General features: G+C 35.6%; 1 long non-coding RNA gene and 1 pseudogene across 1 annotated transcript in view; both read left to right on the top strand.

The window, feature by feature from the left end:
* Positions 1-1575, top strand: part of LOC116637508 — a 52424-nt gene extending 50849 nt beyond the window's left edge. The window contains exon 4 of the long non-coding RNA XR_004300494.1: positions 1282-1575. This is a non-coding gene — a long non-coding RNA (uncharacterized LOC116637508). The remainder of the gene's footprint in view (positions 1-1281) is intronic.
* Position 1576: 1 nt separating this feature from the next.
* On the top strand, positions 1577-14189 carry LOC116637329 (annotated as a pseudogene).
* Positions 14190-14785: the final 596 nt, after the last annotated feature.

Raw genomic sequence — 14785 nt, 5'->3', positions numbered from 1 at the left:
CTATCCTATTTAGCAAAATCCTGACCAATACTTGCAATTGGGAATTTCTTTTATATGCAATCAGTTACGAGTTAAATAATACTAACAAAATTATACTAAACCTGAATACTTTGGAGACATTTTTAAAATGCCATGAGAGGCATAAAACTGAAAAAGAAAATGAGGAATTTTAAATTTGGTGGAAATAACATGAATTAGACACACATTGCTTTATATATTAACAGATTTATATAACATTCTGTATCACAGGTAGTAAAAAATAAAAAATTAGGGAAGTTGAAATACTTTCATTTTAATTGATGAAACACCTTCCCTTAATTGGGTATATCAAATAGCTATTGTGAATCTAAGAGACTGAATAAAATATTTTACCTGCTAAGTTAATAAGAAAAAAAAAAGAAAGGGGAGCGCTAGATGTTAAAGCACTCAAATGCAGTTAATACCATACAACCCTGAAGTCTGGACCTGCTAAGTGATTCTCCTGGGGTACTGACAGTCTTCTCATGCAATATCACAGTAAACACCAGAAATGTGCGATGGTTATTTTTTACTGGTTTTTTGCTCGGTAGGATCCAGATCACTAAGGGATATGTAGGTTGTCAGAAATTTGTGGAGACGGGAAGCCATTCCTCTCTTTGTCTTTTCTCTTGCTTTATATAAAACTCTTTATAGATCATCATACCATTTGCCCAGACCTGAATATGTTGGTATCTTTCTATCATTCATATTACTGTCTGAGTGTGTCAGTCCAGCAGATGACTATATTTCAAATGGAGAAACTATTAAAATACTTTTCCAGTTGTGAGTTAACAAATTTGGATTTCATACTTCTCAAAGTTTGTCAATTTTCTATATTTATTGCCATATTTTCTATACTATTAATTTCTATTGAATATCTCCATTCTGTTTGTATTTTCTGCTTCTTTCATTGAAGAAATTTATAATCAACCGAAATCATGTTTCATTGGGGCCACTAGCATGAATGATTATCTTAAGTGTTCCATATTTCTTCAGTTACAATGAAGATTGTATTATGCATTAGAGACTGTTTTCCCTTTATATCCTTTATATTCAGTTATGTATACATACATATGTATATATATATATATATATATATATATATATATATATACACACACACAGTTGTGTATACACACACACACAAATACTTTTGTCTATTCATAGGTCTAATACCTTAAGAGTTGCTTTCCTATATTCATATTGATTTTTGTTATGTGCACTTCTTTAAAATTGTCTATAGATCTATTGCTCTTCTTTCAGGTTTTAGGTAGCACTGAAGATGGATAAATGACTTTTGACTTTGCCTGGAGAGCTGCACCAGTTATATCTCGACTCTACATTATCTATATCTCCCCCTGTGCTGAATGACTGAATGTGTTCCTTCAAAATTCATATATTGAAATATACTGCTCAGTGTAATGGTGTTAGGAAGTGGGGCCTTTGGGATCTGGGTAGGTCACAGTGGTGGAGCCCTCATGAATGGTATTAGTGCTCTTTATAAAAGAGGTCCTACAGAACTCCTTAGCCCCTTTTCCCACGTGAGTACAGTGATAAGATGGCCATCTCGGAAGTGAGTCCTCGTCAGACACAAAATCTGTGGATTCCATGACCTTAGACTTCTCAATCTCCAGAATTAAATGTGTGAAAATTAAATGTCTGTTGTTTATAAGCTATTCAGTTTGTGGCATTTTGTATGGCAGACCGAATAGGCTGATAGCAGACAAGCTAAAGTCTTTGAGGTATGTGGTGAAGATTGGGTCAGACAAATCCTTAAGACATACTTCTTTAGGTATACTACAATTTATATAAATGTTTATGTTGATGAACATTGATGTTGTTCATTCATTTTAATGGTTATATGTTATTCCATGATGAATATTTAACAAGAGACTTTCTTATTCAATACTGGTGTTTACATTTCTTATTTTTACAAACAAAGCTTCTTTTATAAACTTTTTGTACATATGTTGTAGACAACACCAGCAGGATTTTTTCTCTATGGTGTACACATTCAAGTAGAATTGCTAGGTTGTAACGTATGTGCATCTTCAACATTACTAGGTTGTGACAATGTCTCTTTATACTTTCATATGCAATGTGTGTTCCCACTAGTGCTTGGTATCAGAGTTCAAAATTTGAAGGTTTTTTTTCAATCACACTTTTGTTTTAATTTGTATTTCTCCAATGCAATTGATAATCTTTTTATGTTTATTGACCATAGTTTTTTCTGTAAAATGTTTACTCAAGTCTTTTGCCTTTTTTTTTTTTTGATTGTTCTTTTTATCGGACTGATTTGAAGAAATTCGTTGTATTCTGGATTATCCTTTTGTTAGTTTTATTTTTATTGCAAATATCTCCTCTAAATCTGTGGCTTAACATTACACTTTGTTTTAGGTATCTTTTGTAGTACAGACATTTTTATTGCCAAATAATATAGTTTATAATTTGTAGATTGTGTGTTTCAATAAGGAAATAATTTTCTGTCCTAAACTCACAGAGACATGTTTTTTATTCTAAACATTTTAAAGTTTAGCTTTACAAATTTTAATCTACATGGAAAGTATTTTTTTTGTACAAGGTAATGAAAAAATGATCTGGTTTTACTGGTTTTAAAAACAGATAACCACTTGTCTCTGCCCACTTATGGCATAATGCCTCTTTTATCCACTGATTTTAGTGCCACTTTTGTTATATTCCAAGTGTGGATATTCTCTATAAGGGTAGATATTTCCCTTTAAGTTCATGAATAAGATTGGCATGTAATTTTCTTTACTAAAACTGTCTTTGTTTTTCTGTGATGGTCACACATCCAGGCATGATGTTAGATCACAGAGATAAGGACTAAACATAGAAATGACAGAGAAGTGATCTGGAGCATAACTACTCAGCAGCCCTGAACTGCCTGAACTTTTACATTAGAGAGCAGCATAGTTTGATTTTGCTTGAGCCTTATTGGGGGATCAGTTCTATTTTTGGCTGAAAATCTAATCTCAAATGATCTTAGATATAGTCTATATTTTCTTGAGCTGGCCTTCATATTTTTATGTAAAACTTATATTCATTTTTAAAGTTTCCAATTCATCGCTATGAGGTTGTTCATAATAATCTCTTATGATCTGTAAAATGCTCTACAATTACATGATATTTTGCATATCTTATGTTACTTGTGAATTTGTCTTTTTTTCTTAATCAGTTTTGGTTTTGTGTTCATCTTTTTAAAAATATTTTATTTATTTTTTTGAGAGAGAGAGAGAGAGAAAGTGGGGGGAGGAGCAAAGGGGAGGGACAAGCAGACTCTGTGCTGAGGTTATCAGAAGAGTATAGACCTTAGGGGAGGAAAGGGACTACTTTTAATGGATTTTCCTGGGGAGATATGTTTTAATCACGTCCTTTATTTAGTAACTATTTAAATGGATTTTGCAGAATTTTTGGGTCCTATTTCTGTAAAAACTCTTCCCATGTATAGCTCTGATGAGATGAAAATCATGTGATTTCACTAAGAGATCTGCTTGGGAACAGACTGCAATAATAATCAAGTCCTGATGAGTGCATTAGATAGATGTATTGGCTCTCTGAACCCTTGAGAGATAATAATGAATAAGAATCTTGCAGTGGAACCCAGAGACTTTATTTTAGCACATTTCCCCAGGTTATTCTGATACACAGCCAGTATTTCCTTCCCACTGTCTTGAAACAGTAAAGTGTTTTGCTTGTAACAAGTAGACACTTGTGTGGGATGAATGGAGTTTAACTATTTTTTAACCACATGCAAAATGTAGCTTAAAAAAAAGTTTTATTTTAGAATCTAAGACATTAAATGAAGTCCAAAAAGATTCAGAGTTTTACTTCATTGCATTATCTGGTCACAAGTATCTGGCAAGCCTTTGTCTAATCACAGAAAAAAAAAGATGGTTTCTGAACACCAGTTAATCTGCAAATATAATGCATTTTAAATTTACAAGGAGAAAACCTTTTTTTGGTATATTTGATGGATTTTAAATGTCTCAATCTTCAAGTTCCTTTATAAAAATGATTTTGGCTTTGTTAGCAGAGTGGCAGTGTAACTCAAGGAGTGTAAGATTTGAATGACATTTGTGAGAATCATTCATTTTCTGCCAAACTCTTCACAATTCATGCTCACTTTCAGTGGTCAATTATCTCCACCTCAGAGTCCTACAGAAGTGATGTGCTCATTCTCAAGGGATAGGTGTCACTTCCATTTGATCATACTAATGAGACTCCACATAGTGGCCAGCAGCCCTTGTTCATGTTGGCAGAACTGGTCCTGCTGATTAAATGCCCTTCAGAGGCGCTCCATAAATTAAGCCACATATCAGTGCCCCTGATCACCACAGCTCTTGTTCTCTCACACGAATTCTGTGATGCTGGAGAGCTCAAACGCATTTCATATTTTTCAATTTCTTTATTTCCATGATGCAGAATTTGGAGGATATGAAAATCACATATAACACACTTCAAATTATATTAACATTTAAAACTCAAAGCTTTTCTCTGTGATATGGTGGGCATTTATCATGTGTTTGATGAACTGGCACCTTTTGAACACCCTTCCAATGTGACATGATCAGTCCCTTGTTCTCAAGTTAGGAGCTAGAGCGCCCTCTCTCAGCATTCCTATTGTCTACAGGGTTCTGTCATTCAAAAGTTAGAGTCTGGGGACTCCATACACAATCTCAAAGGTGTGAGCTGTAATTCTTATGCTCAGTGACATGGCAGTGATATTCTCACAGAAGCAAGCCCCATGTTGTGGTTGCTGGTCCAAGCTTCTGGGACTGGCTCTCCAACCTTCTTAGAGATCGTGTTAGCTTCCTAATATCCTTTAATGATGTATTTAATGTTACTTAGAATGGATTCTCAACTCTGCAACAAAGAACCCTGAACTTGCACATTCTTTCACACTTGCTAACCACATTCTGGACATTATGATTTTCTTTTTGTCTTTCCAAAAATGCCATTTATCCACCTTGGAGTTCTTCATTTGATGTTCCTTCTGCCCCAAATACAGATCTACTCAGAATTGGCACTTTTCATCTTTAGACTTCTTCTCTAACACCACCCTTTCAAAGAAGCCATCCTGGCCATTCTTCACCTATCTAGTGGTCTCAACTATGTTCATTGTTTAGTTGGTTAATGTGTCTTCATGTCTTCCTTACAACATGAGAACAGAGCCCTAGTTTGTTTTATTTACCAAAGTGTTCTCAGAATCTAAAATAAAGCCTGGCAAATAATTAACGTTCACTTTTTATGAATGAATGGATGATGAATGAATGAATGAATGAATGAATATGCATAACATATTGTTTCACTTTAAAGAGCTTTTTAAAGACAGGATTGAGAATCATAGGTTTTTATTTTAGGCCTAGTAGGAGAAAGAATTGAGCAACTCAAAGGAGAATTGAGTTAGAGGCAGAAAGAATATGGAGAAAAGTGAAATTTTTTCAAAGGGAAAAATGGTGAAGCCAAAGATAAAACCAAAGTATAGTAATTTGAGGAAATTATCACATGTACATTCCTAACTGCTATGTACTCAGAACCTCATGAGAAACTGCAATGGGTAAAAGAAAATCTAGGAAGTCCAAGATGTCCCTGACATTTTAATGCTCTGGAATAGTTAGGGAAAAAGAAGGACAGTTTATAGAAATGGAAAAAAGAAAGACAGAAAAACATGAGTGATGCAGTCCTGACATTGATGGAAATGTTTCCCTAAGAGTTTACATTGCTCTGAGTGAAAAATCTGAAGCCATGATTTGGGGATAGGTTCTCCATAATTAGAAATAATTGTTTAGGATTTGTGTTCTAAAATCCATTCCTATGAAACTGGTGATGAAGCACTAATAATTTTTGAGAGAAAATTAATCTCTAAACTTTAATATGTACTAGCAGAATACTAATTCCTAATACTGACAAACTTGCAAATTGTACCTTGTCAACCACTTTTCTAATTAGTAGGTAGACATCTTGAAGCACTGTGATCCTTTAGATTTTACTTGTCAGACAGCGTCATCTACAGTTACTCCTTATGTCCTAATCAAAAAAAAAAAAAAGAAAGAAAGAAAGAAAGAAAAAGAACAATTAGCCAAGATAACAACTATAGTTTTGATGATTGTAGATCATGGTTAATTGGGTAATGGGCATGATTCAGTTCTATTGCTTGTCCAGTCAAAACAATGATGATCATATTATCCAGTATACCATGAGCATATATATATTTTTCTCTCCAAAACAATCTTAGTGTATAATGTAAATAAGTACATAAAGTTTCTCTCTCAAGAGGAATTACATTTCACAGATTACATTTTAATTCCCTTAAAAGATATTCAGAAGTTATTACAACATGCTAAGTGAATACATACTCACTAACATAAATAATAAAATTTATATAGTGTGTCAATAACAGTGGTAATTTATTGAGCTCGTATTATGTTCAGGGAGCTCTTACCAGGGCTTTACATATATTAATATCTTTAATCCTCACCATTGTCTTTTGAGACAGGTTCTTATTCCCATTTTATATTCGAGAAACATAGTTTTTAGGAAGATCAAATGACTTATTCAAACTTAAACAATGAATGAATGACAGGGTCAGGATTTTCACTCAGGAATCCCGCTACCAAGTCCGTGTCCTTAACCAGAGAACAATACTGCCCTGGTAGTGGGAACAATAGAAGTTTTGAGTTAGCCCAACTCAAATTTGGGCTCAAATTTCAGTGCTGACTGTGACTTGAAGACTATTCCTCAACCTCTCTCAAATTTAAAATCTTCATTTGTAATAAATAAGCAAATAATAAGTAAGCAAATGAAAATCGTGAAACCAATCCATAAAAATATCTCCTGAGAAGGTTTGAAACTAACGTAGTGTTTTAAGGTAAGGTAGTGTGTAAAAGCACCTAGCATACTGATCAGAATATGCTATGTCTTTGGGTATCAGTGGTACTTTTCTTCATGTGTTAGAAAATTACCAAAATAAACCAGAAATCCTTTCTCTTGCTTTTTTCTCCATTTTGCAATTTGAATGGGAGAGGGCTGCTATTGGGAGGTCCTCCCCAACTCCTGGCCCTGGCACGCACCGAAATGGATGTGATTGTCAGGCTAGTGCATTCAGTGGAAACTCTTGTTTCCCCCTATTCTAGAAGCCTGAGCAGTGTCACTTCCAATTTTGTGATTTGCCTCTGCCATTGTGTTTACTTCTCGGCTAATTTTTAAATGCAATATTTAAGAAGAAATCCTCCTGCCTGGTATACTTGCTTCTTTTATTTTAAAGATTTTATGTATGTATGTATGTATGTATTTTAAGAAAGAGAGAGAGAGAGAGCTTGAGTGAGTATGGGGAGGGGAGGGGCAGCGGGGAGGGGGGAGGGAGAGAATCTCAAGCAGACTCTGCGCTGAGTGAAGGGGCTCGAGGCAGGGCTCGAGGTGGGGCTTGAGGTGGGGTTTGATCTCAGGACTCTGAGATCATGTCCCTGAGATTATGACCTGAGTGGAAACCAAGAGTCTGACGCTTAATCAACTGAGCCACCCAGGTACCCTGCCTGCTATACATGTTTCTTAACATTAATGCTGTTGGATGTAATCTGTCTCTGAAACACTAACAAGTTGAGTTTTTTCCTTCTCTCTTTTTTCTTTATTTTTTTTTTTCATTTGGGTACAATTTTTTTTTTTAATTTATTGATTTCAGCCTTCTGGATGATGGTAATAAATTTTCAAATATAAAAGCAGACTTCTTATAGAACTATCATTTTATGATTTTCAGAAATGCACAAAGAGCCCCCAGTTGGGGATTCCTTTAGTTTAACAAATAAAATCATTTTAAACCTCCCAGTAGTGATATTTTCTCTTTGATTCATATTATTCGAAGTAATCTGTAGAACTGAAAATATTTCCCCAAATCAAGATTTATAATACTTCTGAAAAAAAGACTGTGAAGCATTAGATTTAAGAACCTTATAGTCTTGGATTATCATTCTTTCCTTGTTACTACTGATTACTATGGCTTATTCTCATTTTTAATATTCAAGTGTAGATCATGTAATTAAAAATACCACTAACAGCTTACCACACCACAATGCTGAGGAGACCAGAAACTGAGGACTTTTAAATAAATCTAACATTAAAAAGATTGGCCTATATGGGTTCTAGTTTGAGATAAAGTAGTGTATCTCATATCATTTCCAGTGAGATGTCTGAGACTTGAATTGTCAAGAAATAACAGCCTTTTTATACACAGATACGACATCAGGGTCTCCTATATAGTGTGACATAAGGAGAGTCACGAGACAATTTCTGACCCTTTTCTCATGTTAACCTTATATTCTTGCAATGTTTGTTTCACTTTAGCACATTTCCTTAATCAACCAAGAGAAATATATTTGTATCAACAAATAAGTTGTTGGTCTACAAATAAGATTAAATAAATTACAGGCACCTAGGGGCTCAGTAGTTAAGCATCTGATTTTTTTTTTTTTTTTTGAGTTCTTTTCTTTTCTTATGTTAGTCACCATACATTACATCATTAGTTTTTGATGTAGTGTTCCCTGATTCATTGTTTGCGTATAACACCCAGTGCTCCATGCAGAACGTGCCCTCTTTAATACCCATCACCAGGTTAACCCACCCCCCACCCCCCTCCCCTCTAGAACCCTCAGTTTGTTTCTCAGAGTCCATAGTCTCTCATGGTTCGTCTCCCCCTCCAATTTGCCCCCCTTCATTTTTCCTTTCCTACTTTTTTTTTTAACATATAATGTATTATTTGTTTCAGAGGTACAGGTCTGTGATTCAACAGTCTTACACAATTCACAGCATTCACCATAGCACATACCCTCCCCAATGTCTATCACCAGCCACCCCATTCCTCCCACCCCCACCACTCCAGCATCTGACTCTTGGTTTCTGCTCAGGTCATGATCTCAGGGTCATGATCTCAGAGTCAGAAGTTGGTTAAGCGTCTGCCTTCAGCTCAGGTCATGATCCCAGAGTCCTAGGATCAAGTCGCATCCGCTCCCTGCTCCGTGAGAAGGCTGTTTCTCCCTCTGCCTCTGCCTCCCTCCCTCTCTCTCTCTGTCTCTCATGAATAAATAAATAAAATCTTAAAAAAAAAGATTAAATAAATTACCAGTCAATGATGGCATAGTATATTGTTTTGTTGAAAAAACAATATTTCTTACTACATGGTTGATAACATGCTCTAGTGAGAGAGAGGAGAGTTAGAAGCAAGTGGGAATTTGGGAATGATTTTGTGATATTATGAGAGGAGGTCACAGAAACAGAAGAACAATCAGAACACTAAGGTATTAAAGAGACAATGGAGCAACAAGTATCAGCAGAATGGTTTAAAAGGAGAATTAGTTAAATATATCCAATTTCTTCCTGAGCCTATCTGTTCTGTTTCATACACTTATTTTTTGTATCCATTTGGCAATATCACACTGTAAGAATACTCTAGGGTAAAATAAGCCTTGAAATGAGGTAATACAAGTCCTCTAATGGGTATCTATGTGGCCAATTGTCCAATCAAATGTTTTGTCCCCCTTTTATTGGCTCTTTGTCTTTTTACTGTTGATTTGTATTAGTTCTATATATTTTCTGGACAAAATTCTTTGTTGGTTTTACAAATTGCAAATATCTTATTCCTACTCCTTTGCTTGCTCATTCATTTTTTTAAATGACATCTTTAGACACAGAGAATATTTCTTCTGACAAAGTCCAATTTATCAATTTTGTTCTTTTCTGGTTAGTGCTTTATGCATCTATTTAAGAAATCTTTGCTTCCCTGAATGGCTTGAAGATATTCTTCTATCACTTCTTTTAGATGATTTATAATTTTAGCTTTTGCATTTAGGCCTACAACCCATCTTAAATCAGGTTATTTATTGAAAAGAAATGAAAACATATGTCAACATAAAATCTTTGACAAGAATATGCACAGCAACCTTATTCATAATAACACCATGATGGAAACCAAATTACTATGAGGAAGAAATGGACAATCAAATCCCACTGTATTCACAGTGGAGTACTACTGAGCAATGAAAAGGAATGCGCTACTGATATACTCACAACTCAGATGAATCTCATAAATGTTATGTTGCACAAAAGGACCCAGACAGAAAAGAATACATTTCTATGATTCCCTGTGTATGATGACATCCAAGAACAAACAGAATAATTTTAAGGTCATAAAAATCAGAAAGTGGTTGACTTTGTTACCAAGGTGGTGATAAGGTAGGTTCTTACTGTCTGATAATGAGCAGGAAGAACTTTATGAGATGATGGAGAAGTTCTATATCTTGTTTTGGACAGTGGTTACATGGTATACAACTGTCAAACCTATCAAAATGAACACTTGAAATCTGTACATTTTGTTGTATGTACATTGTACATCAATAATTTTTTTAAAAAATAGAGTTAAAAAGACATTAAAAGGCATAATGGCATTTTTATCAATGACAGCTATAATGTGAACAATTATTTCATAAATAGTATGCCTCTTGGAGTGATACTATCTACAAACTGGCTGTGTCCACTGGCCCACAGCAACCTACACACAAATTCCAGGAGCAGCATTATCCTGACTTGGTATAATATACAAGCAGACATTTAATAACAGCCATTATTTTGTGCTTGCTTCCTTTGTTGTAAGCATTTTGCAGCTATTATTTCAATTAATTGATCATTAGAGGCTACAGTAATTTTTATTATCAACTGATTATGCAGCTTTTCTTTGCCCCTTGCTAATGAGGTCAGTAATGTGAGCCTATGACTTTAAAAGGGTGAAAATCGGGGCACCTGGGTGGCTCAGTTGGTTAAGCGACTACCTTCCGCTCAGGTCATGATCCTGGAGTCCCGGGATCGAGTCCCACATCGGGCTCCCTGCTCGGCAGGGGGTCTGCTTCTCCCTCTGAGCCTCTTCCCTCTCATGCTCTCTGTCTCTCATTCTCTCTCTCAAATAAATAAATAAATAAATATTTTTTAAAAAAGGGTGAAAATCCATCAAAAGTGTGTATGAAGAGATGGTGAAGAAGAAAAATATTCCTAAACCAGTGAAGTGTTAATGTCAGGTTGTTTTAATGCCCAGGACTTGCTCTAGGGAAATGTTTTAATAGGGAAGTTTATCTTCAGTATTTCATGAACCCTTTTTCTCATAAAATCACATCACTTTAATAAAAATCACATCGCTTTCACTGCTGTCCCAAACACTCCATTTCACCTTATGGGGCTTACCTAGAGCTCCTTTTTTGTGTCCAGTACATTTTGCTATGTTTCTATGAACATTGCTTGTACTGAATCATTCATTCCTCACCGTAAGCTTGTTTGGTAAGCACACTTATTTTTTCATTTGACATTAGATGAAACTAATACACAAATGTTACATAATTTCCCAGAAACCACATAGCTTATATGCAAACAGTGAATCATGGAACACTACATCAAAAACTATGATGTAATGTATGGTGATTAACATAACATAATAAAAAAAATAACTAGGAAACAAACAAACAAACAAACAAAAAACCATATAGCTTATAAATAAGAGATTCAGCACTGGAGTCGATGCAGTTTGACACCAGAGCCTACACCCCCGATCACCATACTCTGTGCATCTCTCATATGTCCCTTCATACTTATACTCTTTACCTCTAAAACATATGGGTTTTGGGGCGCCTGGGTGGCTCAGTCAGTTAAGTGTCTGCCTTCGGCTCAGGTCATGATCCCAGGGTCCTGGGATTGAGCCCCGCATCGGGCTCCCTGCTCCTTTCTCCCTCTTCCTATGCCCCTCCCCCTACTCATGCTCTCACTCTCACTCTGCTCTCTCTCAAATAAATAAATGAATGAATGAATGAATGAATAAATATAAATAAATAAAAATCTTAAAAAAAATGGGTCTAAATTGCCTCTTATAAAAACTCTAATTTCTTCAAAAGTGCACTTTTCCTTACCCCACAGGAATACAAGGTGACACTCAGACACTGACCTGCTAGTAGAGGAGACAATTTTATTCATCAAGTCCCTTTAGTACAAATTATTCATAGACAACCATTTTCTCTAACTATTGATTCAACATGTATTTACTAAACACTTACTCTATATTAGGAACACTTGTGAACCCTGAGGATTCAGATACTATAGAAGGACACTCTTGGAAGGGTGTCTCAAATTCCAGACATTTCAGGAGGTGTAATATTCTCTGATGCTGGTGTTGCTGCCCTCCTGGAAACAACTCAGTGTTGTCACCTTAAAAACCAATACCACCTAGCCTATCTTCCACTAATTAGAATTCCGAGCCATGAAGACCACAAAACAGAGACAGCTAAGGCTTAGAACAGGATGAGAAATATAAAGGTTGGAGTACTTTCTATGGGCTGTGACCGCAGCCACCATGACAGCCAACAGACTCAGGTGGAGGAGTCATTCAGACCTGGAAAAGGTCTGAAAATTCCAGTGACAGTGATTCATCTTGTGGTTGGACTGTCATCAATCATGAGGGGTCTGATAAAGAGATGATAAATTCTGAACATGGTACAGCCAGTGACAGCTGTGAGCTTGCTCCAGAATATACATCTTTAGAGCAAGAGGGCCTATAAGTATTGCAGTCAGAGCAGGGATAGAGTAGCCAAAATAGTACACGTTAATGGAAGAAATCGCTTATCCAGCTTTGGAGGAAACAAAATCAGCACTTGAGAAAGAAGAAAAGTCATCTGAAGACAATGTCTATTTTGGAACTGTCAGTCATGATTCTGATATTCTTACCCTTGAGCCACCTAAGTTAGAAGAAATTAGAAATCATGAAGTGATACTTGTTGAAGAAGCACAGAGTCCAGAAGACTTTAACATGGGCTAGGGGCGCCTGGGTGTCTCAGTCATTTGAGACACCAACTCTTGATTTCTGCTCAGGTCATGATCTCAGGGTCTTAGGATCGAGCCTGTGTGGGACTCCCCGCTCAGTGTGGAGTCTGCTGGAGATTCTCTCCTTCTCATTCCCATGCCCTTCCCCCTGATCAAGCTCTCTCTCTCTCTGTACTTCTCTCTCTCTCTGAAATAAATAAATAAATAAATAAATAAATAAATAAATAAATAAAATCTTAAAAAAGCAAAACAAAAAACATTGGTTTTTCTTCTAGCAGCCAGTATATATTCTGTCAGTCAGAAACTGTATTTTCATCCCAGACTAGAAATGATAAATCAAGTAGTGATGAAACCAGTCATCAGCCTAGTCCTGCCTTTAGACCATGCCATGCTAGGAAGAAGACTTTCTAGTTCAGAATCTGAGAAACGGCTACTCCCCGAACAAGAAACCGAATCTCTAGGGAGTTGTGTAAATGCCAGTTCAGCAGAAATCTCAATAAATGTGTTATACTTGCTTTGGTGACTGCAATTGGCATGGGATTTGGGACATTTCTATGGCACAATTCAGATTCAGAAGCATCAGTAGTCAGAAAGATACATGAAGATGAACTGAATGATATGAAGGATTATCTTTCCCAATGTCGACAGGAACAAGAATCTTTTATAGACTATAAGTCATTGAAGGGAAATCTTTCAAGATGTTGGACCCTTACTGAAGAAAAGATGTCCTTTGAAACTCAGAGAAAGAATCTTGATGGAGAAAATCAGGAATCCTGTAAGGATAGATGAATTTAAACAGTTAATTGAAATGTATTTATTGGAAAAACTGGATAGTTTTCATCATTGGAGAGAACTCGGTCAATTCATCAATAAGTTTTTCCTAAATGGTGTCTTTACACATGATCAGAAGCTCTTCACTGACTGATGTTAAGGATTATCTTAAAGACATGAAGGAATATCAAGTAGATACTGATGGGGTATTTAAGAAGTTGGAGATATATATATATATATATATATATATATATATATATATATATACATATATATACATATATTTCTTTGGTCATACTCTTTCCCCTCCATATGGACCCAGTCGACCAGATAAAAAGCAACATATGGTAAATACTGAAAACTCCAGGCATGGAAAACAAGAGCAGAAGCACCCTCAGCCACAACCTTATAAAAGGGAAGGTAAATGGCACAGATATTGACACACTAATGGAAGACGCATGGCAAATCTTGAAATAGAATTGGGGCAGTTACCTTTTGACCCCTACATTTTGATGATCATGATTAAGTTAAATTAGAAAATGGTAACAGAAACATGGATGCTTTCTGCAATGTTTGGTGTTGAAACTAAAATGAAATTATCAAGATAATGTCTTTCTATCATTTCTAAGTATCAGTTTGATGACTTCACATTATTACTCAGAAACATCAAGCAAAAGCTTACTAACTTTCATTTTATGTAGTTTAGCTTTGCCAAATTTTTTTTGGCACTGGAAACGTTCAATGTAGTTTTAAGGAAGCCAGGCATGCAACAGATTTTGTGCATGAAATGAGTCCTCTTTTCAGTGCATGAGCTTAAAGCAAGCTCAAATCATATGACAAAGTGCAATTAACATTGATAGTTGTTTTAAGTTTGCAGTAGAGCTTGAAAAAAGTACATTGTGATGAAATTTCATCTTTAACATTTTATAATCTCACACTTGCTTCCTGTCTTTTTGTGGGTTCAAGAGCCGGTTGACTTGTGAAGAATTTGCTGTCGTTTTTAGGAGCTTGCTGATTTGTTCTCTTGTGAAATTTCTTGCACATATGAATATTGTGGAAGAAACAATAAAACTACACCATGAGGAAAACTAAAGGTTTTTATTTAAAATCAGGCATTTGTATTAATATATGA

The sequence above is a fragment of the Phoca vitulina genome, unplaced genomic scaffold (assembly GCF_004348235.1).
Source record: "Phoca vitulina isolate PV1807 unplaced genomic scaffold, GSC_HSeal_1.0 scaffold14, whole genome shotgun sequence".
Taxonomy (NCBI): domain Eukaryota; kingdom Metazoa; phylum Chordata; class Mammalia; order Carnivora; family Phocidae; genus Phoca; species Phoca vitulina.
This window is presented reverse-complemented; position numbering and strand designations above follow the sequence as displayed.